This window comes from Paroedura picta, chromosome 14 (genome assembly GCF_049243985.1).
Source record: "Paroedura picta isolate Pp20150507F chromosome 14, Ppicta_v3.0, whole genome shotgun sequence".
Lineage (NCBI taxonomy): Eukaryota > Metazoa > Chordata > Lepidosauria > Squamata > Gekkonidae > Paroedura > Paroedura picta.
Window position 1 is genome coordinate 25,941,706 of NC_135382.1, and position 24,513 is coordinate 25,966,218.

Below are 24,513 nucleotides of genomic sequence, written 5' to 3' on the forward strand. Positions count from 1 at the left end.
ACAAGCCAAATGACTGTGAAGGACTAGATGCAAGTGAAATTTTCCACTGATAAATGGAGTTGCCAGTTTCATGTTGGGAAATTCCTAGAGATTTGGGGGTGGAGCCTGCGCAGGGGGAGGGGAGGGACCTCAGCAGAGTATAATGCCCTAAAGTCAATCCTCCATTTCTCCATGGGAACTGATCTCTGTAGTCTAGAGCAGGAGTAGTCAACCTGTGGTCCTCCAGATGTTCATGGACTACAATTCCCATGAGCCCCTGCCAGCGTTTGCTGGCAGGGGCTCATGAGAATTGTAGTCCATGAACATCTGGAGGACCACAAGTTGACTACCCCTGGTCTAGAGAACAATTGTAATGCCAGACCTCACCCGGGGGTCCTGAAGCCCTTCCATCTCCTTGAAATGCTGCTCATGTTGGGGTCCTCAGAAATCAGGGGTCTGCAGCACTTTTGCCTTCACCTCCCCTTCTGTTACTGGAAAATTTAATTTAGATCCTAACATTTTACATTTCTCCAGCAATATTATTTGATTTATTCCAAATATTGAATCCCACCTTTACACTAGAAATAAGATCTCTCCACAGTAGCAAACAATCAAATTAAACGCAGCCAATGGAGTAAAATATTGGGGGAGGGGTATTTTTTAAAAATGTAACATACAATCCGTTTCTTTTCAAGCAGACATGAAGCAATTTTGACCGTATATGTGTATATGTGCATGCATATGTGTACTTCCTTGTTGCAGGGGGCGACCATTTCTCAGTGGCAGCACATCTGCTTTGCATGCAGAAGGTCCCAAGTTCAATCCGTGGCATCTCCTTTTCAAATGATTGGGTAGCAGGAGACAAGAAAGACCTCTTCCTTCCTGAGATGCCAGTAAGCTTCCAATCACAATAAACAATACTGATCTTGATAGGCCAAGGGTCATAGTAAAAGAAGATCCCCACTCAGGGGAGGTGTCATGGCTTAGTGGTAGAGTATCTTCTTTGCAGGCAGAGGTCCCAGGTTTCAGTCCCTGACATGTCAAGTTGAAAGGAGCTTGGCAGCAGGTGTCAAGAAGTACCTCTTCCACCCTGACACCAGTTGCTTGTTCAAAGCAGACAATACCAACTTCTGTAGACCAAGGGTCTGCCTCAGTAGAAGGCTCTTTTTGTTTTCATGGCAGTTTTCAGGTAGAGTATTCTGTATTCAGTAATTAGGACCCATCACAGGCAAACAGATTGTAATGCCTTATTATGACTTCACTGCCGTCTCAAAAAGCTGGGAGTGGCCGTGCTGGGCGGAAGGAGGACATATGCACATGAGGCCTTGTTGGAGAGGGAACACGACAAATTATAGGCTCCCTGTAGATCATCTTCTTGGTCTGGTATGGAAGTCCTACAATCAAGATGTGTAATGATAGTGTAGGCCTCTGCCCCTACAAGAACCAGACCACTAACTGCAGACATGGCACGAAGATTTAGAAAGAGAGGAGGGAGATCTACAGCCAAGCTGGTTAGAAGGCTTGGCTGAATTGTTTGATTACACCACCAGGATCCCATATGCATTGTAATTACAGCTGCTGTTTCTCAAACCTTTTGAACTCTGTCTCGCTTCTCCATTTACTCTACCTCCCAACCACCATGCCAAGACCAGCCATCAATTTGGTAGGAAAGGGCACTAAATCACTGTGCACAGCTGCAGAGCCTTTGTGTGTAAGGATCTGTGGCAGAGGGCACTTCTCCAGTACTGTCTTTAGAAGAGAACTATAAGGGGGCATCTCAGACTCCCAGAGACAGAAGCGGGAGCATAAGAAGGTCTGGTCAAGTCCCCATCTCCTTACAACTTCCATGATTTGTAAGAGGCAGAAGTTGTTGGTTTCTCTTCAAACTTTGCAAAAGCCACAAAAACAGCTGAGCAACAAACAGCTCAAAACAGCTGAGAAGTGGGAAGAAGGCTGCTTTCTGTCACTCAGCTGTTTCCCAGGCTTCTGCATACCCTGTTTAAAGGGACTGATTCCCCGTTTAAAGGGACTGCAACCTTTCAACAGGATTTGTGGGGCCATGAACCACAAACCAACATGAACAACATTTTCTTGGACTGTGCCCATTCCTATTTAGAATGGACAAAATTATATACATCTTTATACATCAAGAGGATGTAATGATGGCAATAGGCAAAGACAGCTCTAAAAAGGGGATTCATCAGATTCATAGATGACTGTCTATAAGTGGCTAATAGCCCTGGTGATGAAAGGGAATCTCAAAATCCCAGTGCCAGGAGGCAACTTCAGGGGAAGGTCTTGACTTTGCTGCACCATTTTTGGACCTCCAGATGAACTAGTTGGCCATTCTGTGAGAAATGATGCTGGACTAGGTGGACCACTAGTCTGATCCAGTGCTCTTCTTATGTTCTTCTGAAACAAATAAGTTCATGTAATAAAATCAAAGAATCACAAACTGTGAGATGGGAAGTGAAGGAAATAAATATACCTGCCAATTTTGATATATTTCCTTCACTCTGTGTTCCCATGGAATTAAACCAGCTTGGTGTAGTGGTTCGGAGCATCAACTTCTAATCTGACAAGCTGGATTTGATTCTGCACACCCCACATGCAGCTAGTTGGGTGACCTTGGGCTCAACACAGCCCTAATAAAGCTGTTCTGGCTAAGCAGTAATCTCAGGGCTCTCTCAGCCTCATCCACTTCACAGGGTGTCTGTGGTGGCGGGAAGAAGGGAAGGGAATTGTAAACCACTTTGAGACTCCTCCTAGTATAGAAAAGCAGCATATAAAAACACACTCTTCTTCTTCTAAACCCCCCCCCCCCACACACACACACACAAATGGTGACTATATAAACTAAGGTTGTTATCCCTGTTTGGTCTTTGCATCTGTTAAAAACCTTTATTATGCAGTATGCTAATTTGCTGCTCACCCTCTGTCTATAACTATGTACTATTAACTTCCATTTCAAAGAATCCGAAGAACTGTTCATGCACACAAAAGCTTATACCCTGAATAAAACTTTGTTGAACTTAAAGATGCTGCTGGACTTGAACTGGAATCAGACATTCTCCTGGTTAAGACAATATAAAGAAGGCACAAGATACAGAATGGAATGGCATTTAGGGGTAATCATGGTCCAGAACCAGGAGAATCCATTCATCTTTACTTTACGATTTTCTGGTTGCATCGAGCTAATCAACTTTATTGTCCCCATTTGTTGCTTTCTGTTTTATTCACAAAATACCGCAACTTGGTGGAAGAAGGGTCCTGCCTTTCCTTAGATTTTTTATTATACAACATAAAATGGTTGCCCAAGAGGCAAATCATAAAATCAGATCAAATTGGCTCTTTCTCAGCTACCAAACTTCAACACTGCACAAGTCTGATCCTATTGTACTAAGGCTAAGAGAAACTGCAATGGCACGCCCATATTTTTAAATATTTGTTTCAGATCAGTTTCTAAGTTAGAAGAGATGCCCTTGACATCATTCTGCCTTTGTTAATCTGCCAAAGCTCATTCCTTTCAGAAGCCCAAGAACATCATGTTGTTCCATGTGCCAACATAGATTATTGTCCTTTTCTTCCCACCATTGATATACAGCAGTTAATCCTGCAACGTAGCAATATTTTGTGATGTCTAGAAGAATGAAACCATCTTTTTTGCTACCCTTCATCACTTTCCTGGAGCTCTGTTGCTCTAAATTAAGTTGTTTACATTGAATTGAGTTTCTTCTTCAGTACCTTTGCTCTCATCTTTAAGAAAGCAAAGGAAAAATGTGAAAAGGTTAAGTTTATTTCCCTGGGAGAAAATGGACACTTTGGAGCAGGCTTTCTCAACCAGAGTTTCATGAAACCTTGGGGTTCCTTGACAGCCCTGGGGTTTCTTGATGGCCCTGGAAGGGTATCCCAAATGGGTAAGATTTAATTACAGGAGACATGGTGCCGTTGAAAACCAGAACAAGATGACCGGTGAATGCAATTGCTTCAAATTTTGAGGAAATCCAAAGGACAGTATATGACAGAACTCACTCCAATTGGCCTTGGGAATTCAGTGGCTTATGGGAAATGAGACTCATGTTGTGTTTTCCAGTCTTCTGATAATCAAGTCGGCCTTTTGTTTTTTGGAATTACAGTTTTGGCTGTGATTGCTTTTGCTTCCAAAACAAGATTCTACCCCTCTGTTTCTGCATGACTCACTGTTTTGGGTATCCTTTCCGACTGGAAGAATGCAAAGCCAAAGGATGCTGCAATGCCCATTCTTGGTGGTGGGAGGGGAGGGGTAATCCCCATTAAATAAAATACTTCTGAGCAGGCCTGTTTAGACACACTTCCACAGTGGAACAGGTAGAGGTATGAGACATCTTTTCTGTACAGTCATTTGTTTTGATCTCTGTAACTGTGTGGTTGAATATTCACATCCAATGCCTGGGGATGTACAGAGAAGCCATTTTATATTTCTTCTAGAGTAGTGAATATTTTCATTTTGGTTTTTTTTTCTTTGATTCTCCCCACCCCCGTTGTGTCTGTTTGTATGACACTTTACAGAATTTTAATGCCATTTTTCCCATATGTCATATCTATGCTATTTAATACTATTTATATTCTAAAGCAGGCATGGATTTTACCATTCGTTTTACTGTCAAATTATACTATTGGTTAGGAAAAAATGGCCAGAAAAAAATGGATCTGTTCTTGAAGGCAATAAGTGCTCCCAGAATCAGGGTATCCACTGATAGATCTAGGGGGAGGGCAGAGTTTACAAGCCCTAGTATAAAAGATACTCAAGTTGTTGCTCGGAAATTGCTTTTTTGTTGAAGTCTTTGTTATTTCTAGACCAATCTCCCGATGTTTTGTTCTGACTTAATTTTACTACCTAGTTTTAGCCTTTGTGATCCTTTTTAGAAGGGAAAATGTACAGAGTTTACCTCTGCAGCACGTAGACAGAAAGGCAGACAGTGTCACCGGTCAGCTAGTGCTTCATGATGCTGAGGATTCCTCAGAGGAGAAAGGACCATGTCTAGTCAGTCAAGAATCAATAGAAGCCAATCAAAAGAATATGAAGAGTTGGTGCAAAATCATCTCCACTCTCCACCTCTTATCCAGTAGGTGAAAATCAGTTGGCCATTCCCAGTCCTCCGAGGTCATCTACACCTTTACAGCAACTCAGAAGAAGGCTGAGGATGGAGTTACAAGCTCGGCAGCAAAGTGCATGCCTGCTGGCTTGATGCTAGTTACTAGTGAATAGTGAAGATGAGTCTTTGCAACAACAATGACGTCATGCGTTTCTTAAGTTGAAATTTTGCCCACTCCTTTACATGTTATTAATACTGAGGGAATCTCTAAAGAGCCATTTATAAAGCCCACTATTATTGACCTGCAGAATGAACTGCTTGTCACTGATTGCAGACAGAAGTGGAACAGGTTCCATCCATGCTGCAAAATAAGACATTAATCCATTTGGAAAGATTTTCAGAAATGACTCAGGTGCTCGGAAGTCAATATAGAGGTGATTGCAAGAGAATCACCTGTATTTCGGCTGCGTATGAGAGATGCAGGTGTGATCTTCCCTGCTTGCAGCTCTGCTACCCTGAAAGTTAGGCGGTTCCCCAAGCAGCTACGACAGAGACATCAGTGGAGACTAAACTTTCAGCTAGTTAAAAACAAAAGGTTGGTAACCCGACTCCTGACCTTCCTCTGGAACTCTACACTTTCACCTATGAAGTGAAAGCTACTGATTATTATTCTAAATCTAAAGAAATCATTTGGGATTCCTTTAGACTGAATTTGAACAGGGGTAGAGGCACCTGAAGAACACTCAGATGCCTATAAAGAACAGAGGGAAAGGAGTGTTTCCATCTGCTCAAGGGGATGTTAAATACTTCTTACAGCCCTTATTTTTATGGATGTTATGGTCACAGTGCATGCCAGAGCACCAAATACATATGTTGTTTAACCCATCCCTATTATCACCGTGACCTCAGCCTGCTAGATATTTCGCAGGGTGGGTGGTACTAAACAGAGCATGAGATGAAGTTAATAGATTACTAGGGAGTATGTTATTGCAAAGGGAAAGTACCTGTGGAGCAGCAGATTTACCTCAGTTCCACTGAATGAGCAGGTGAAAAGGGCCCTGATAAAACACGCCAGTAAAAAGAACCCGCTTGCTTTTCCTCATGTATTTGTTGACAAGGGGATTTCAAAGCATACCCCCACAAGCATGGAGTAATTGTGAAGGGGGGGAGGAAGCAGTATTTTTCACATTTTTCATCAACCTGTCTGATAAAGCAGGGTGAAATTATTAACATACAAATAGGGCAGTCCTGTGATTAAAACAGCAGCCACCATGCCAACCAAAGGAGAGAGGGGAAAAATAACTCTCTATAGAGAATGTAATTATGACTGCAAATTAGCCCAATTCACTTACCTCAGGAGCCAGCTTGGAATATCAGAACATATTCAGGAACACCATTGTGGCCAATTTGCTGGTTTATATTGCCTTCAGTTTTGAAGAATGCTTTACTTCTTGAATTTTCGTAATAATACCATCAAAGGTATATCCAATAGTTGCCACTGTTGGATCGTAAGTCTACAAGACAAGAAAAATGAAGTATTATATGACAAAAGCAGGGATTGAAAATAGTGCACTTCGATGCTGTATATATGAGGGAGACAGACAGACTGACTGTCCCTTGGTTCATTCCAACAATTTTTAAATGTATGTCCTGATACATGATTTATCTCCTTATTGGGAGCCCAAAGTAGTTCTTCCCTCCTCAGTTTTCTCCTCACAATGACCTGGGTCTACCGGATTTAGCCCAGCATTCTAAGTATAAAATCACACTGACTGCCTCATATTTGTTTAATATGGTTCTTTATCCTCTTAGTGGGCTTGATCTTAGTGGGCTTGATTGCAGTTTTTACCTCTTGCAAATAAAGGCAGAAGTAGTTCCCGTCACCCACCAAAAAGGCTATGAAGCTATAATGGACACCCAGGTAAAGATTTCCTCTGACCCCCTCCCTTCACATTACCCAGAGCCAATTCAAACATTCGCACAAAAGCATATCACACAACTAGGTTGGCTTTATGGGTTCCAGAATCTTGGCCTTCTACTCCCACCTCATCTTGGCAATTCAGCCCATTTCTTTTGTGCTAATCGTTTTTTGTCAATGCCTGACCAGTTGGAATGTTCATGAACATGCTGTAACTCCTCAGAAGTTCATTCCACATTGATGGCAGGCTCATTTCAATCAACCCAAGGCAGGGCTGTTGCAACCATCAGGTGCAAAGGTGTCCAATTACAGGATTGACTGGGGCTTAAATGTTTCTAATTCTCGGTTGCTGCTGGGATGATCATTTGGAGAATGGAAGGAAGTTGAATTTCTGTATTCTCTCCACCATGGCAAGTGCTGGATGGCACAATTCTTAAGGGTCAGAATGGGAAAAGTCCATGCATTTAGCCCATCAGCATTCACATAGCAACATGATGATCACAGAGTCAATGATTAGGAAACATGACTTTTTCCCTCCCTGAACTCATGCTGACAAAGATTGTATTTGCTAAGTGTAGTGGAACAGCTGGAGCCTTGGACTACGAACTAGAAGACCAAGGCTGGAATCCCTGCTCTGCCACGGAAGCTTGCTGAGTGATCTTGAGCCAGTTACACATTCTCAGCCTAGCCTATCCTCACAGAGTTATTGGGAAACATAAAATGGAGGAGACAAGAATATTGCAAGCTCATTGGGGAGAAACATGGGATTTAAACAAAGTCAACAACAACAATAAATTCCAAGTTGAAGAAACGGCATTTGCCAGTTACTATCTATCACATGTTTACTCAATAAAAGCAGCATTAATTTCTTTATTGTCCCAATCCTAGGAGACACTCAGATTGTTTTACATATGACTCCCACCTAGATACTTTGCAGGGCTGGGCTGACCTAGCTTCAGCAACAAGTCTCCAGGGCGTATAAACAATAGAAATTATAACTAGAGAAGAAAAAAAAGAAAACAATGGTGAATCACTTAGCCAATTGGATACGGAGACAGGCAATCTTGATGATAAATATTCCCAAGTATGCTTTGCCGAAAACTTGGCCTGGACAGTCCCTTTGCAGGACATTCAGAATTAGCCTGCTTAGCAGACTTCATATGTCGACTCCTCAATGTGAGCTGAGTGCCGTAAAAGAGATGCTCTTTTTGAATTAGCACCACATACTGGGTGACCACTATCATAGGTGACACTTGGACAGCAGGTGGTCGTGGACTCTTAACTATTGCTGACTGTAGCTTCAGGCTGCCTGCTCCTCTACCTGCTTTGAGAGTCAGATAACCATAACAACCTGTATTACAAAGGACTGGACAATGGAGACATTGGCATAGATACTTCTTTTACAAATTAAATTATTACGTTGCCTGAGGATGCTTAAATTGCCTGGATTGTGCTCCCTATGTATGCTTTCCTACTGGCTCTGTCTATTAGGCTGTATGTCTTTTTAACCCTCTTACATTTGGGATGGGAGTCAAAATGGATTCTGAAAAGGCTATAAAGCACATAAACCTTTTCCCCTTTAAATGTGCCACTTCCTACTCTATGAATTGCCCAACAATAAAGAAGGTAATGGATCTTTCACATTTGAACTGCAGCATCTCAGATGCCCAAAGGAGGTTATTTTTGGAGGGTGTTGTGGTCAATTAGACCCCAATTAAAGAGAATGAAAGCGAGCATTATGTTCCTGACTGAAATGACCAAGGGTCTAAATCAGTGGTCCCCAACCTTTTTATCACTGGGGACCACTCAACGCTTGACAATTTTACTGAGGCCCAGTTGGGGGGGGGGGTAGTTTACTCCTCTACTCTCAATCACTGCCCTAGAGCTCTCTGATCGCTATGGTGATGTTTAAACATCCCTTCAAAATAAGATACAGACACGCCACAACAATGAACATAAGGAACATTTTATTTTCATGGAAATTTTAACTCATGACAATGACAAATCAATGGGAACCCTGAGCTTGTTTCTCTGCAATGAGATAGTCCCATCAGGGAGTGATGGGAGACAATGACACCCGAAGTGTGTTATAAAAGGCCGGGGGGATGAAGTAGGGCTGGGGGGGGAGGCGTCCTTCGTGGCCCACCTCCAATTAGTTGACGGACCACATGTGGTCCACAGCCCACAGGTTGGGGATCGCTAGTCTAAATGACACCGACATGGACAAGTATGCTCATTAAACAACAAAATAACTACTTTCTGTTTTAGGAATACCTAAGGCTTTAACCATCCTTTTTCTTTCTTATCAAAAATCATGATTTCTGGCAGATCTGAATATTTTTTTTTAAATGTGTGAGAGAGATTAGGTTAGACCCTGTAATAACTAACACTGAATTTCATTATGGATTTCAAATTCTGACCTGCCAGAATTGTAGTATTTAACAGTACCCTTAATACCATGTCAGGCCTTTATATTCTGGAGATAATAGCCAAAAATATCATTGTTCTTATATAATGGCTAACGTGGGGTTTGTTCAACTCCATAGCTGCCTAGAATCACACTTTTTACAAGCCTAAGAATTGCTGGCAGGGACTGGAGCGGGATCTTCTTGGGAAAGTATACACATTTCTGGAAGTGAAGCACATTTCTAGTAAACGTACTCCTTTGTCCCTCGAGCATCCTTAAAATCTGCAGGTGTTAAGTGTAACCTGGCAAGATAAATGTACTAACCTGCAAGAAGCCATCTGGGTTCAATTTCCCAACAATTATTTGTTAATTGTACTTGATTAATTGATTTAGCACATTTCTATGTGTCTTCATAGTTCTTGAGGTAGCTTACAAAAATCGATTCAAAATACTGTAAAATCTGTAAATATGAACGTGCAACAAAATCATTAACGTATCTGAGTATAAACCAAGGCTCGCGTTCACTGGAAGATTTCCACAGGCAGTAGGGTCGCTGCGCAAGCAGAAGTGTGAAGGAAGCCTCACAATGGCTCCAAACACAGCACAGAGTGCAGAATTTGAATAAACGAATGCAAACATAGCACAGCCTTTTCCCACTCATGCACGAAATTGTGCAAGGAATTTTCTGGGCTCCCTAAGGCACGGGTAGTCAACTTGTAGTCCTCCAGATGTTCACGGACTGCAATTCCCATGAGCCCCTGCCAGCATTTGCATGAAATTTGCTGGCGGGGGTTCATGGGAATTGTAGTCCATGGACATCTGGAGGGCCACAGGTTGACTACCCCTGCCCTAAGGCATAGGAAGGAAAGCCCTGGGTCTTCAAGGTCTCAAGCAGAAGTTTGTCATTATCTCCTGCCTGGCTCTTTTAACTGGAAATGCCATGGACTGAACCTGAGAGCTTCTGCATGTCGAGTAGTTGCTCTACCACTGTGTCACGGCCCTCCCCAATATTGCTATTTATGCAGGGGGTCCTCATTATGCGGAACTTTGATCCCTGTTTTAAAGCACCAGTGAGCTGGCTATTGCACGGGGCTCACGTTTTTGACAAATCACTCCGGCTTTCCCTACCCCCTTCTCTCAGGAATTGTTAAAAGCCTTTTGGAAACAATTATCTGTAGCTCCAAATGCAGTTTTTCTTCTGGAAAAAAAATGCTGATATTTCTTGCCTCCCTGCTGTGAGCCCTGTTGAAATACGGGATGTCAAATCCATGGTAAATCCGCAGTCTCAGTCTAGATGCTCAAACTCAGACTGAAGAATCCACAACAGGAGGAACAGGTATGATCAAAGTTTCTTTTTTCCTTGCCGTTCAGAGAATGTCAGGGAAGCCTCCTGTGGCCATGAGCTAAAGAGTGGGATGAATGGAACTTAGAGGGGGAAAGGCACGTTGTGCAAGAGGAACCCCTCTTGGGAGTGCAACCAGGAAGCTGAGGAAGGAAGTCAAGGCTGAACTTCTCGGTTGCTTCCTAATGTGCAGCAGGGTCTCCATTGTTTGAATGACAAAGGTCTGTTTCCCACACCCCAGCCTTCCTGCTGGACCATTTCTATCTAATGAAATGACTCTGCTATCCGCCAAATTATGGGCTCTCTTCCACCAACCCTAATGAGATTTGTACTCTGTAACGGAAGAGAAATCTTCATTTCATAACTCAGCTGAGGCTGACACCCTCTCTCTATTTTTTCCCTCCCTTTATCTTTTCTTCAGCAAAAGCACTGGTAGCTTTCTGGATGCCCACTTGAGCATGAATGAGAGCTATTTCCAAATTAGCTTTAATAAAGGCAAACTGGACTGTGGCACCTGATTGAAGACTTTTGAAACCCCTTTAAGTTCCGTAGGACCACAAGCACTTATGTCCAGGATGGCTATGGGACTTAGCAGAAATGCATGGGTACTAGGGAAATGGACAAGTGTATTCTGGAGGTGTTTGCAATGCACACAAAGTCCAACCACATGCCACCTTGTTGATTTTCTTTTTAAAAACCCACACTTCTCTCTTCTATTGTGTTGTACATTGGACATGGTTGGTTGCAAATTCTTTCAGATACTTTGGGTAAAGGTAAGATTGCTCAAACTGAGTTGGGAAAGTCCTGGGGCCTTGGAGGTCGGGATGCCAACCTACAGGTGGAACCTGGGAATCCCTTGGAATTACAGACTACAGAAATACATTCCCCTGGATAAAATAGATGTTTTGGAGGGTGGACTCTATGGTTTTGTACTCCTGTCCTCCCCAGGTTCCATCACTGAAGCTCCAGGAGCTTCCCAACCTGAAGCTGGCAATCCAACCCCCTAGTCCCATTCCCTACCAGTGGCCAGGGAGGACATGACTACCCTATTTGGAAGTGTAGCCTAGGGATGGTAGGACTTGTGGAGGAGAAAGACCTCAGCAGGATAGAACAGAGTCCACCTTCCAAAGCAAGCATTTTCTCTAGAGCAGGGTTGGCCAAATGGTGACTCTTCAGATGTCCATGGACTATAATTGCCAAGCGCCCCTGCCAGCATGCCAGGGGTTCATGGTAATTGTTGTCCACGGACATCTGGAGAGCTACCATTTCGCTGCCTTAGCTCTAGGGATCATGATCTCTATAATCTCTGTAACATGCAGATTGGTTGTAATTCTGGGAGATCTCCAGGCCCCAAGTGGAGGTTGACAGTCCTATGCTCAGGATATGTATGCATTTGTTTTCTTCTTTTCTGAGATGCCTTTGAAGTGCATAAAGAAGGCTCTGATGTTGGCTGCTTGTGAAAGTGATTCAATAATCCATTACTTTACTTGTTCCACTAGCTCAATTTATTGCACTTGCCCGCATGGGCTCATACCTATTGGGAGGGAAAGCAACATGGTACAGGCTGCCTCTGCAGTGGTCTGCCATCCAAGTACCATTCCTTCTCTACTTCCAAAGTCTGATGAGATCAGGCTGTACCATGTTGCCTTCCCTCCCAACAGGAGCTTAAAAAAAAAACAGAAGCATAAAACATTCTGCAAGCCAAATGATGCTCAGTAACAGTCCTCATGATAGACATTGGTGGTAAAAAGAAACTAAAAGCATAAAATACCATCTTAAAAGCCTAGGTTAAAAAAAAATTTAAAAACCCTTTCCATCTGGCACCTAAAAGATAGTAGGAGCAGTACTTGGTGAGCAACAAGGTGTGCAGATTTCTAAACTGGTGGAGTTCATATTCCAAAACAGACACTTTTATAATTTCCCCCTTTGGTTTGGCTCATGCAGAGATGAATCAGTTTTGGACATCCAGTCCCTGTTAAATTCAAACTATGATCCCTTTTACAAATCAAATGGAGAACAGAACAATAGAGAAGTAATTTTAGAATCACTGAGGAAGCCCCTCTATCTACTTTTTGTTAACTTCCATGTCTGATCTGCTGGGAGAAAAGACCAATGGTCATCATGCCATGACAGGTAACAAAGTGTTTATTCAATTTTTAAAAATGGGAAAGATTCAAGCCAAGTGCCAAGATCCAGAATGCATATCTTGAGATGCTTCAGGGACACCCAAGTACAAGATAAGGTGCTTCCTATTACTGACAAACATATTTTCACAGAAGGATTTCATCCAAGGTTAATGTTGTAAAAAGGAAGGAAAGTCAAAAGCAACAGCCATTAATTTCTGGGGTAGATCTGAATTGGTTGGAGTCAAAGGACATTTGGAGTTATCCTTCAGTTACCTTTGGTGAGAACAAGGAAACAAATGCCTTTTCAGGGTGGGTTCTGATAACTGTGGTTGTTTACCACTGATAGCACCTCTGTAAAAGTCTTGCTCTATTTCAGTGCAGGATTTCCACTACAGTATAAGACTCATGACAAAAGGGGGCAAAAAGTAAGATGTCCCTTCTGGTCTAAAGCACTGTTCCTTTTGGCAGATCTTAAACCCACGCTTAAAACCCACGCTTTTGAACTCTGGTGCTGGAGAAGACTCTTGCGAGTCCCTTGGACTGCAAGGCGAACAAACCGGTCAGTTCTAGAGGAGATCAGCCCTGACTGCTCTTTAGAAGGCCAGATCCTGAAGATGAAACTCAAATACTTTGGCCACCTCATGAGAAGGAAGGACTCCCTGGAGAAGAGCCTAATGCTGGGAGTGATCGAGGGCAAAAGAAGAAGGGGACGACAGAGAATGAGGTGGATGGATGGAGTCACTGAAGCAGTAGGTGCAAACTTAAAAGGACTCCAGGGAATGGTAGAGGATAGGAAGGCCTGGAGGATCATTGTCCATGGGGTCGCGATGGGTCGGACACGACTTCGCACATAACAACAACAACAAAACCCACACATGACCTGTCATGCAATGGGCAGGGTTGTTTGGGAATAGGACATCTTGGGAATAGGATCATCTAAAAATTGGGGGTTGGAGTGGTTTTGAGGATAAACCAAATAAGGGAATATCCTGTTAATGGACCAGAACTCCTTCGAGGAAAGACAAGAATTCAGTAGATAAATGGACACATGGAAAGAATAATGGATAAATTAGTGAATGGATCGATAAGGTGGTGTCTTACTGTCTTTGATGGGTTGGGTTGGATTTGTACTTGAGTTGGGGAGACCTAGGACCAAATCCCTCTCACCTATGAAGTTTGGTCAGTGAATACTGTTTGTCACCTTCTCAGTCCTAATCCATTTCCCTCTAGAACAGTAACAGCTACCCCTTAGAGATAAGCCATCCTGAACCAGGCATTTCATCTCCCGTCACTTTCCCCCCATCATTTAGCTTAAAAGCTGCTCAGCCAACTTCTTGATTTTAAGTGCCAGCAGGCTGGCTCCTTGTCAGGACAAATTGAGACCATCTCTTTTGTACAGGTCTTGCTTGTTCAAAAAAGCATTCCAGGGCCAATGTAAAGCTTTCCTCTCTACAACACCATCTCATCCATACATTGAGACTCATAACTTGTGCCTGTCCAGCTGGTCCTGCAAATGCAACAGGCAACACTTTTGAGAAAGCTTGCTTAGAGTCCCCTGGCCCTGAGTCCCCTGCCTAGAAGCCTAATTTTTTTTCCTCCAGGACTACAAGACCACATTTTCCCCACATCCATGGTACCAATATGTACCACAACCACTGGCTCCCCTTCAGCACTGTCTATGAGCCTATTTAGCTGTATACCAGTCTTCTAACTTTGTACATGGCAGGAAAATTACCATGTGGTCACTCCATTGGTTTGCAACCATTTTAAACCCATGGTGGCAGCCTGGATCAAGCCCCATCTACTCCCTGGAGGTTTCTTTTAGTGGTCGCATTAAGGATCCCAACATGCGATGCCATTGGGTCGGCCAGCAAACATTTCCCATCTCTATTTGTACGTCATAACGAAGCTTCAGTTCCCTCTCAAATATGAACTAACTAGGTTCTTCCAAAAGTTCCGACGCTAACCGGGTGCTTGCTTTCAAGCAGTCCCCACTCTCCCTCCTTAGGGATTCTCAGCGAAATTTGCTGAGGCTCAGAAGTTTTCATATGCAATTAGTCTAACGGGCTGTGTTGAATGTTTAAGACCTTCTCTCAGAAAGATTTAGGAATGCAGCTGTTTATCAGATGGAATGAAAATAGAGGCACTGCATTTTCCTTTTGCAAATGGATTAGTTTGTTTGAGACGCTGAAGGACTAAGCTCCACGATCTCATTTTTACAGCCAGCACACTCTGAAATTAATTCCACCCATGATGCACATTGCCAGTCTCCATAATAAAGGGAGCACTTAGATGAGAAAATGTTTGTTTCAGTAATGAAAAAGCACCTTCAGATTTCCTTACTTATTTCCGTGACAGCATCCATTGCTCAGGAGAGGCTGCTGGGGTTCTGATCGCTTTGCACTGTCACAGTGGGTTGAATCCAGGTGAAGTTTCCTGCGCAAGGAAGGCACTTCTTTCAGTGGCACAACTTCCCTACTCCCTCCCTCCTGTTGCAGACATGCTGATAACCCCAAACAGAGGACCCTCAAGAGCACCATCAGCGGAAAACCAGGGGTCTGTAGTGGGGGACATAGGTGGAAACTTCCACTCCCCTTATGATAGCAGGCAATTTAGGCTGGATCCAACCCCCTGTCTTTCTACCAAAATCTACCATTTTGATGCTTCAAGAACCAGAGAGAAAAAAGTATTTTGGCAAATCTAATAGAATCATAGAATCATAGAACCATAGAATCATAGAGTTGGAAGGCACCTCATGGGTCATCTAGTCCAACCCCCTGCACTGTGCAGGACACTCACATCCCTATAGCTCATCTACTGTAACCTGCCACCCCTTTGCCTTCACAGAATCAGCCTCTCCGTCAGATGGCTATCTAGCCTCTGTTTAAAAATTTCCAAAGATGGAGAACCCACCACCTCCCGAGGAAGCCTGTTCCACTGAGAAACCACTCTAACTAATAGTCCATTCTGGCTGACAGGCTGGATCAGGGATCCTTGCCATGTAACCATCAGGAGTGGTGGGCCCTCACTAGAACCCACATGTAAGTCCCCAATTTGTATTGTGACAGTACATCTGGAGAAGGAACGTCAACCTTCTCCCCTACACCATCTCCCTGTCCTCAATATTCCCACAGACTGATCATTGGCCCACTGGGGAAAGGGACAGTGATGAATGGGCTCTTTATTGTCTAGTGTTGCTCCAATGATGTATTTTAAATGGGCTACATTATCCAATAGACCCTATCCTCACAGCAGTACTAGGTCTAGCACCTAATATAAAGAGCTTTAAGCACTTAATATGTTGTTTTTTATCACGTAAAGAAATCACTTGAGATCTGCAAGGAATTCAACATTCAAAATCCATCCTAAAATTAATGACGATTTCTATACAGGAGTTCATCATGGCAAGATTAGGCTTGTCAAATAAATGGCATGTACCTTCTTTATTTTTTATGAACGGCTGAATACGTTTCTCTAAAGCAGGCTTTCTCAACCAGGGTTCCATGAAACCCAGGGGTTTCTTGACAGCCCTGGAAGGGTTTCCCAAATGAGGGGGAGTTTAAATTTGTTAAACATTTATACAGTGATATGACCATACATGGCCTTGTTAACCTGCCCCTTCTTCCCAAAATGGATGATGGACCTGGAGGGGGTGGGGAGGCGAAGGGCCCCAGTTGGGCATGTACACAGCTGTGCTTTTCAACCATATTCTGCACAGTCACACAACTTCTGGGGTTTCTTGAAGCCTGAAGGATGTTTCATATCCCACTTGCTTAAGTTGCAGTGCAGAGCAGAGACATACTTTAGCACAGGGGTAGTCAACCTGTGGTCCTCCAGATGTCCATGAACTCCAACTCCCATGAGCCCCTGCCAGCGTTTGTTGGCAGGGGCTCATGGGAATTGTAGTCCATGAACATCTGGAGGACCACAGGTTGACTATACCCCTGCTTTAGCAGTCAGAATTTATCTAGTGAAGAAGTCACTAGAGTTTTCAGCACACCAGGAAGAAATTTTAGAGTGGAAATGAAACATTAATAGTATATTTCCAAATAAATCAATTTAAGGGGAGATGATTTTTAGTTGATCCCTGTACTGTAAATCAGAAGCAAGGGCTTTACTGCTAGAGAAAATGCCTGCCTCATGTCCCTGTCTAAACTTCTACTGTTCCAACTTTTCCCAGAAGATTTGCAGCACACCAGAGTATAAAACCTGGCATTAAGAATGTGAAAGATCCTTGAATAATTAGTGTTTTTCAAAGTGGGTTAGAGAAGACTTAAAGTAATCTGACATGATGTAATCCTAGCAAAATTGCAGAAAAGCAGAAATTATTTGTTTGGGGTATTAAAGCATCTCATGTAAGATATTATTAAGCACTGTCATTAACTTAATATACTTCTTAAAAAAATAAATAGAAACTTAATATTTCAGCTTTAGAAAAATAGTTGCTGTACATGCATAATACATACTTCACCTTCTGTTGCTTTAATTACTCTTGACTGCCAGAACTGAGAGAGAACCGTGCTGTTAGAATCAGCAGAACTAAGGCACAATCTATTAAAAATGTCTCAGTCATTTCTAGGATAGAATTTCAGGCAGCTGCATTGATTTTAGTGGACGAGGCCTAAACAATCAAAACTGTGTCCATAAATAGCAATGGAGGGGTTGAAATCAGGCATCTAGGAGATCTTTTCAAAACCCTGCATCAAATAGCCCAAGATCAAAAGTTCAAAGAGAGCCACTGTCAGATGGGATTAGGAGTGTGCAACATTTTTCAATATTTTTGGGCTCAGGTCTATTGGATCTGGAAAAAAAAATCAGGATTCCTGAAAAAGTCATATCCAAATACCAGTAGCATATTTGGATTTGGAATTTTTCAGAAATACCAAATTTGGGGGGGGGGGACCAATAGACTTAAACAAAAACAAAAAAATACAGAAGAAAAAAACAGCAGCATAGCTGCTATAAATAGCTGTGCTGCAGCTTAGCTGGGGTTCTTTGGGTGCCTTTAAATTCAAGAGCAACTGACTCTGTGGGAGAAGTCTCTCTGCAGGCTTGGCTGGGCAGCCTGGTTTGAACCAAGCCTTGTAGCAGAGCCCACCAAACAGCTGATCTTGCCAAGAGAGTTCTCTCAGGAGGCTTGATTTGGGGTATGCTGGGTGGCCCCGTTTGAGCTGAGCTACACAGCAGAACCAGCTAAACAGCCCATTTGACAGCCTGTCAAACAGCTGAGCTGCAGAAATAGCTCTCTCCACTGGCTCAGCTTGGAGTCTGCCGGGTGGCCCAGTTCGAACCAGGCCACCCTAGACAGCACACCAAACAGCTGAGCCTGCAGACAGAACTCTCCCTGCAGGTTTGTCCTGGGATCTGCTGAATGGCCCATTGAACAGCTGAACCTATGGAGAAAGCTCTCTCAATGAACTCAGCTTGGTGGTTGTTGGTGGCCCAGTCGAGTAAGTTGACCAGATTTTAACATCGGTAAAGCGGGACATCATTGACCGGGGGGTTCTTGATTAAAAATTTGGTCTATATGGAACAACAAAAAGTTTCATAGAATGCATAGAATGCAAAAATAGCATTGTAATCTATATATTTTAATTTTAACATAAGTACAGTGCCAGGTATCCCAGATGTCCCTCCAATAGTGGGACAATCAGGTCACCTTACAGTAGAGTCCACAAAACAGTTGACCCTGGAAAGACAGCTTTCTTCGCAGCCTCAGCTAATTGATTTTCACTCTTTCCTGCTCCAAAGTTGCCAACCATTTACACCTAACCTATTGGCAAATCTGCCGATCATTTCCCTAGGCAGACATGAACCCATGTATGTGTATACTGTGACAAAAATGGGTGAGTACATATTTATACAAGGCCATGCAAATGGGCATTGCAGAATTATCACTGGCACCACTAACATTGTACAATTTGTCATGTGTCCATATACAGAGTTTCTTGTCTTCAGGGTTTCCCATTGACTTTTGGGGCCACCACTGTCCATGCCTTGGCTCTTCTTCCTTCCACCTGTTTCCCTCATGGTGCCAATTCTTTACTCCATGTGTTGCTCAATTTTATTCACCTAAGGCAAAGGAGGGAACGCACCAACACAGAGCATCAGAGGCCTGTTTGATGTGTTTTGGCACTACTAGAGTGACTTCATCGCAAGACTGGCTCTCCCGTGCCAGTTTCTCAACAGAGAATGCAGGTTGAAATGGAAGACAGGGATATACCCCCCTGAATCTTGCTGAATACAGTAACCTGGGTTTAATCTGAAAAATATCTGTCTTCAGGTTCCAGTAATACATCGTGATGTCATTGTAATAGATTCAGGGGTGAACAGATGGACTTGAGTCCAGTGACACTGTAGAGACCCGCAAGATCTTTAGGGTACCATCTTCCAAAAGTCAAAGCTCCCTTCATCAGATACCTTTGATGAACTTTTCTAGGGAATACCAAGCTGATCTAACCAAGTAACTGGAGGAAGGTACATTGGGGTTTTTATGGGGATTGTTTTATGTGAACTGCCTTGAGTCCTTGGAGGAAGAGGGCCTCTAAAACTTCTTCTTCTTCTTCTTCTTCTTCTTCTTCTTCTTCTTCATCATCATCATCATGTTCATGTCAAAGTTCTCAGCATGGCTACACAATGATCGTTTTGCTCAAGGATGGACTGCCATGGGCTGAGGCTGTTTTATTGGTTGAGGACCGTAATAAATGAACTGAGGGTATTGCATGGAAGGGCTCGTACCAACCAGCTTTGTGTACCAAGCATCCTGGCAGAATGGAACAGAGTGATTCTGCAGGTCCGCAAATGCTCCTGGGTTTACCTTGCATTCGTGGAATATCCAACGGCAGCTGGCTTGAAGAGGAAGTTTGTCGTGATCAATTATTTTTCTGCTTTTGCCACCTCATCCTCCCCATCGCAACCCAGATTTATTTCTTTTCACTACTTTGGCTCTTAAGTCATTTCTTTGGTAATAAAACGAATAGCGCTTAATGGAGTCACATGCTTGACATTAAAAAAAAAAGCAACCTGAGTGGCTGAGTCTCAAAGACTCATAGAAAAACAGCTCGCTAATCTGTTAATTAGAGAGAAGAAGGAGATGAAGACTGGAGGGAGAAATTGCCCGTGAGAGAAGAATAAGGTGAAAATTGAAAGCAACCTGGAAGGGGAGGGGAGAGGGTGACTAAAAAAAGAAAAGTGTTGTAATTGTTCCAATATTTTCTTCTTCTTCTCCTTTTGCTTTTTGGGCATGGGTTCCTGGCTCGATGCGTGCTGCCAAATCCTGTTACCACTGCATTGCTGTGATCATTTGCCAAAGCTTGGGCGAGGTTGAGGTGTGTTGATGCATTCGTGAGGTGACATAGGCAGGCTCTCACCTTGCCTGGATTATGATAAAGGGGCTGTGAAGAAAAGAGAGCTTTGGCAAGAGGGATGCCGCCAGAGCAAATTCTTGAAAGTAGTAAAAAAAAAAAAAAAGGCCTTCAGTCCTGTGCAAGAACACCTTAACTCAAATGGCAACTTGATTTCAAATTCCATGCAGGCCATTGAAGAATCAAACGTTCGTGTTTTGTCAATAGGCTTCCCACCTACCTCTGAGGAACAGGAGGAAAAAAATGGCCTCCGCATAATGATCTTCTAGGAATTTCCTCTCGTCTCCTTGGTAAAGGCTATATACAGGGCCAGTTTATCCATGAAGCACGTGGTATGGGTCCCATGCTCCCAGGGGCCATGCATGGTACCTTACCCACCCCCATGGACTTGGGCTGTAGCCTCATTCCTCCCCACTTTTCCCTCTTTAAGGACACTTGGAGTGACACCCCTTTCCACTGTCCCCTGTCTGGCTGCTCCTGCTGCAGTTTGCTCTGCTAGGGCCCTGCAAATCCTTAAACTGGCTCTGGTTCTGTTGGCCCCATGAATCCTTAAACCACTAGCCATGAGGGGGAAAGTACAAGAGCAGACAAGCTGGACCCCAAGCTTCTAAACTTCCTATTCATCTCACCAACTGGAAGTCTGTTGGCAGAGCGATTAACTTAGCAATGGTGCACAACCTGTTCAACTAGCATTCTTGATAGCAAAGAGGAGAGACAGAGGTAGGTTCCTAACGACATCTCCAGCTGAGAAACAGGGTAGGACAAAGTGTGGGACTTCCGACAAGAAACTGGTCATTGCCCTAAGAGTAGCAATCTGGAGACTGACAAGGAATGACGCTGAAAAGGAGAGCGGGGACGGACCTCACTATCCTATTGAATTGTCTTCTTGCTGCCCCCATCTTCTCTTCTTCTTTGTACACCGTGACCAGACATTGTCTATTCCAACAGAGTCATCCTTGCAATAACATCTGGAGATGGTGGTGACTGAGATGGTGGTATCTAAGTCATGGCAGTCTGCAAATTTTACTGCAAAGGAATCATAAAAGGTTTGTGTGTTTTCCAAGTTAACATCCTCTGTAGCTTGAGTTAAAAGCCCTGTCACAATCTGGAAAAACTTTGCCTGGTGCCATTGTGTGGACATGATGATGGCAGATTATGGTTTGAGGCCAAGAAAACTTCATCTAGTATGAAAAAGGAATGTTAAAAAGAGTCCTTAAGGAGTAATGTGTGATCATTTCTTTTCTAAGGTCTCTATTTATTGCTCCATTGATCAATAAACACAAAGGGGGGGGTGACTTATTCTTGGAGGAGGCTGCATGGTGCATCTTTTTTAGTATTTCACATTTGCCCATTTTTCCTACATCTCCCAAAATTGATCAAATTCATTGAGTGTTCTCAACAGGATCACTAATATTTCATACGTTCTCCTAGTGCCTCCTGGGAACTGTAGTTTTATTCAGTAAGCTCTGAGCATGTGTCAATTTAATTACACAGGCAGTATATGCATTCAAATTATAGCTGTTATTAAATGATATAGGACCTGCTCATGATCCCGGGCCACATGTAACTCCAATACCACAGTTAATTGTGTGCATGTGCCTGTAGCAGCTATCTGGTTTGCTAACCTTGCTGACAGCCACCAATGGCAGAGATGCTCGAAATATTGCTCAGGGTGAACAAATCGTCAATACAATTACCAGAAGTGTGCGACTCGAGAGGTTTTACAAATTGGGTAGGTTCCATTTTCAGATTACTCGTGAAAACTGCAGTGTAATTATCCTTAAGAACATACAACATGACCCTTTGATCGGCCCAAGGCAGATCAGGTCCCCAGCGCTCAGCACACAGAGAGTGTAATGAAATTCAAATGTATGCGCAGGGTTCAGCAGAGCCAAATCATCCAGGTGCGCCATGACTCCACACCCACTACTCCCCTGTTGCATCCTCCACTGCATTACTCAGCAACATTTGGCTCAGAATTGCTATTTTTAAAAACGTGTCTACCCAAGGACACCGTCAAGGGGGCAAGTCCACTCGATCCCAGCTTTTCTGTCACTCAGCTGAGCTCATTCCTAGCCATTGCACCTGCTTTTGCTTTCCCATCTCTCAAGAGTCATTCAAAGTTCAGAGACACTGAACCCGGCAGACAGAAATCCCAGGGTTCATTGTCATTGTCGTCCCCCCCCTCCCCTCCCACAACACGAACATGATGCGCAGGTTCAGATGTGTTCCCTGTCCTTTGTTGGTTCCTTTTACTTGTTTTATGCCTCACATTCTTTCTGCCGTTCAGAAATCTCTCTCCTTCCCGAACAAAGACAGGGAAGCGGAGAACATATGTTAACCCCGTCCCTGACCTCTGAGGGGAACTGAAGAAAACATTTTCCCCATAAGGGTGGGCTGTAATTCAGGAACAGCGCTGGACCTGGTGAGGTCCCTTCCTGAACAGACAGCTGTGCTGGTAGCCCTGGGAACGCTGCTGCCACCTGTCCTGATAGCAAAGTGTGAAGTGTACCATGGGGATAAGGAGAGGTTTAGCCTGCCATGCCACCAGGTCTCTCAACTCTCATAAGCAAGACTAACACATTCTTTGTCTCTGGGACAAAAAAAAGGCCTGGACGCATCAACGATCCAGCAGGGCTTTCTTGCTTTCCTGACTCGTCACCGGTGGGACTCGGTTTGCAGGACTGACCAGGTTCAGATGACTGAAAATCAATTTGATTTGACAGCTCTGTGGAGGGGGAGGGGAAGGAAAGCAGGGAGGGGAATGCTTGATTGTACAAACATTTGAACAAAGATAACTCTCTGTATTGGTATAGATGGGGGCATCCGAAGAATTTATTGCCTGCCTGCCTGCCTGCTCTTTCTGCGTGCTTCGGATTTGTGACAGCTCAGCTTTCCCTGGCCTCTTGTGGGTATGAGCAATCCATTCCTTTCTGCCTTTTGGCATTTCCCATTGGATTCTCCAATGCAAAAGGTTACTTGTGGGTTTCCATCCTTTCATAGAATCATAGAATCTTAGAATCATAGAGTTGGCAGGGGCCATACAGGCCATCTAGTCCAACCCCCTGCTCAACGCAGGATCAGCCCTAACCATCCTAAAGCATCCAAGAAAAGTGTGTATCCAGCCTTTGCTTGAAGACTGCCAGTGAGGGGGAGTTCACAACCTTGTATGGTCTTGAGCTCTTCAGCAGATGCCCTGCTTCATTCTTTCGGGACAGCATAGCTAAGCTTGGGAGGAAAGGCGGTGTGGTGCAGGCCCATCTTGTTAGATCGTGGAAGCTAAGCAGGGTCAGGACCTGAATGGGAGACCACTAAGGAAGAATCTGCTGAGGAAAGGAAGAACAAGCCACCTCTGCTTCCCACTTGCCTAGAAAGGCCCTTGCCAGAATCGCCATAAGCCAATTGTGGCTTGACAGTACATACATGTGTGGTTAAACTTGGGCTGTAGGGACAGAGATGGAAGATCGTATGGGTCTTGAGCTCTTCAGCAGATGCCCTGCTTCATTCTTTGGGGGGCAAGATGGCTTAGCATGAGGAAAGGGGCTTTCTTACTTAGTCCATCTTGAAGTGGAATGTTTCCCCCACAGAAACTTGCTCAGTTCTACATCTGTTGGTCTTCTGGCAGTCAGAAGAAAATATATTTACTACAATCTTAAACAGAGTTATATTCTCCAAAGTCCATTCACTTTAAGCTCTCTTGTGGAGGCTTTTAGCTGATATCTTACCGTTTATCTCCTGTTTATGTTTTACCAAATGTGCATCCTCTTCTGATTCGAAATTCTTTCTTTCTAACTCATATATTTACTCTTTCTGTACGTACACCTTTTATGCTTTTATAGGATCTTGGGGATTGTTTTGCTGTTCTGTTTTAATGATGGTGGAGCTTAATTCATTATGTAAATGATGCTGACAGGGAATAAAAACCTTCAATAAGCAGATAGATAGATGAATGGGTGGACACAGCTAATCAGATGTCCGTGTCATGTGTCGTCAAGTCACTTTGGACTTAGTGTGACCCTGTGAATTCATGACCTTCAGAGTGTCCTGTTATTAACAGCCTTGCTCAGGTCTTGCAAACTGAAGGCCATGGCTTTCTTTCTTTAGTCAAACCATCTCATGTTAGCCAGTCAGATGACACACGGTAAAAGGCATGACAATTCACAATGATGCATAATACCATGATGTCACATGAACTGTACAGCCATGATGATGATGTTATCCGTTAAGTCATGTCCAACCCTCAGCGACTCTATAGGAAAGTCTTTGGCATGCGCCCCTGTCTCTGACTGCTTCTTTTAGTTG

At 43.5% G+C, this 24,513-nt stretch overlaps 1 long non-coding RNA gene across 1 annotated transcript in view; it reads right to left on the reverse strand.

Annotated features, from left to right (window-relative positions):
• Positions 1-425: 425 nt before the first annotated feature.
• LOC143823787 (uncharacterized) overlaps positions 426-24,513 on the reverse strand; it is a 34,480-nt gene continuing 10,392 nt past the window's right edge. The window contains exons 2-3 of the long non-coding RNA XR_013226579.1: positions 6,407-6,568; positions 426-2,391 (exon numbers count right to left, since the gene is read on the reverse strand). This is a non-coding gene — a long non-coding RNA (uncharacterized LOC143823787). The remainder of the gene's footprint in view (positions 2,392-6,406; positions 6,569-24,513) is intronic.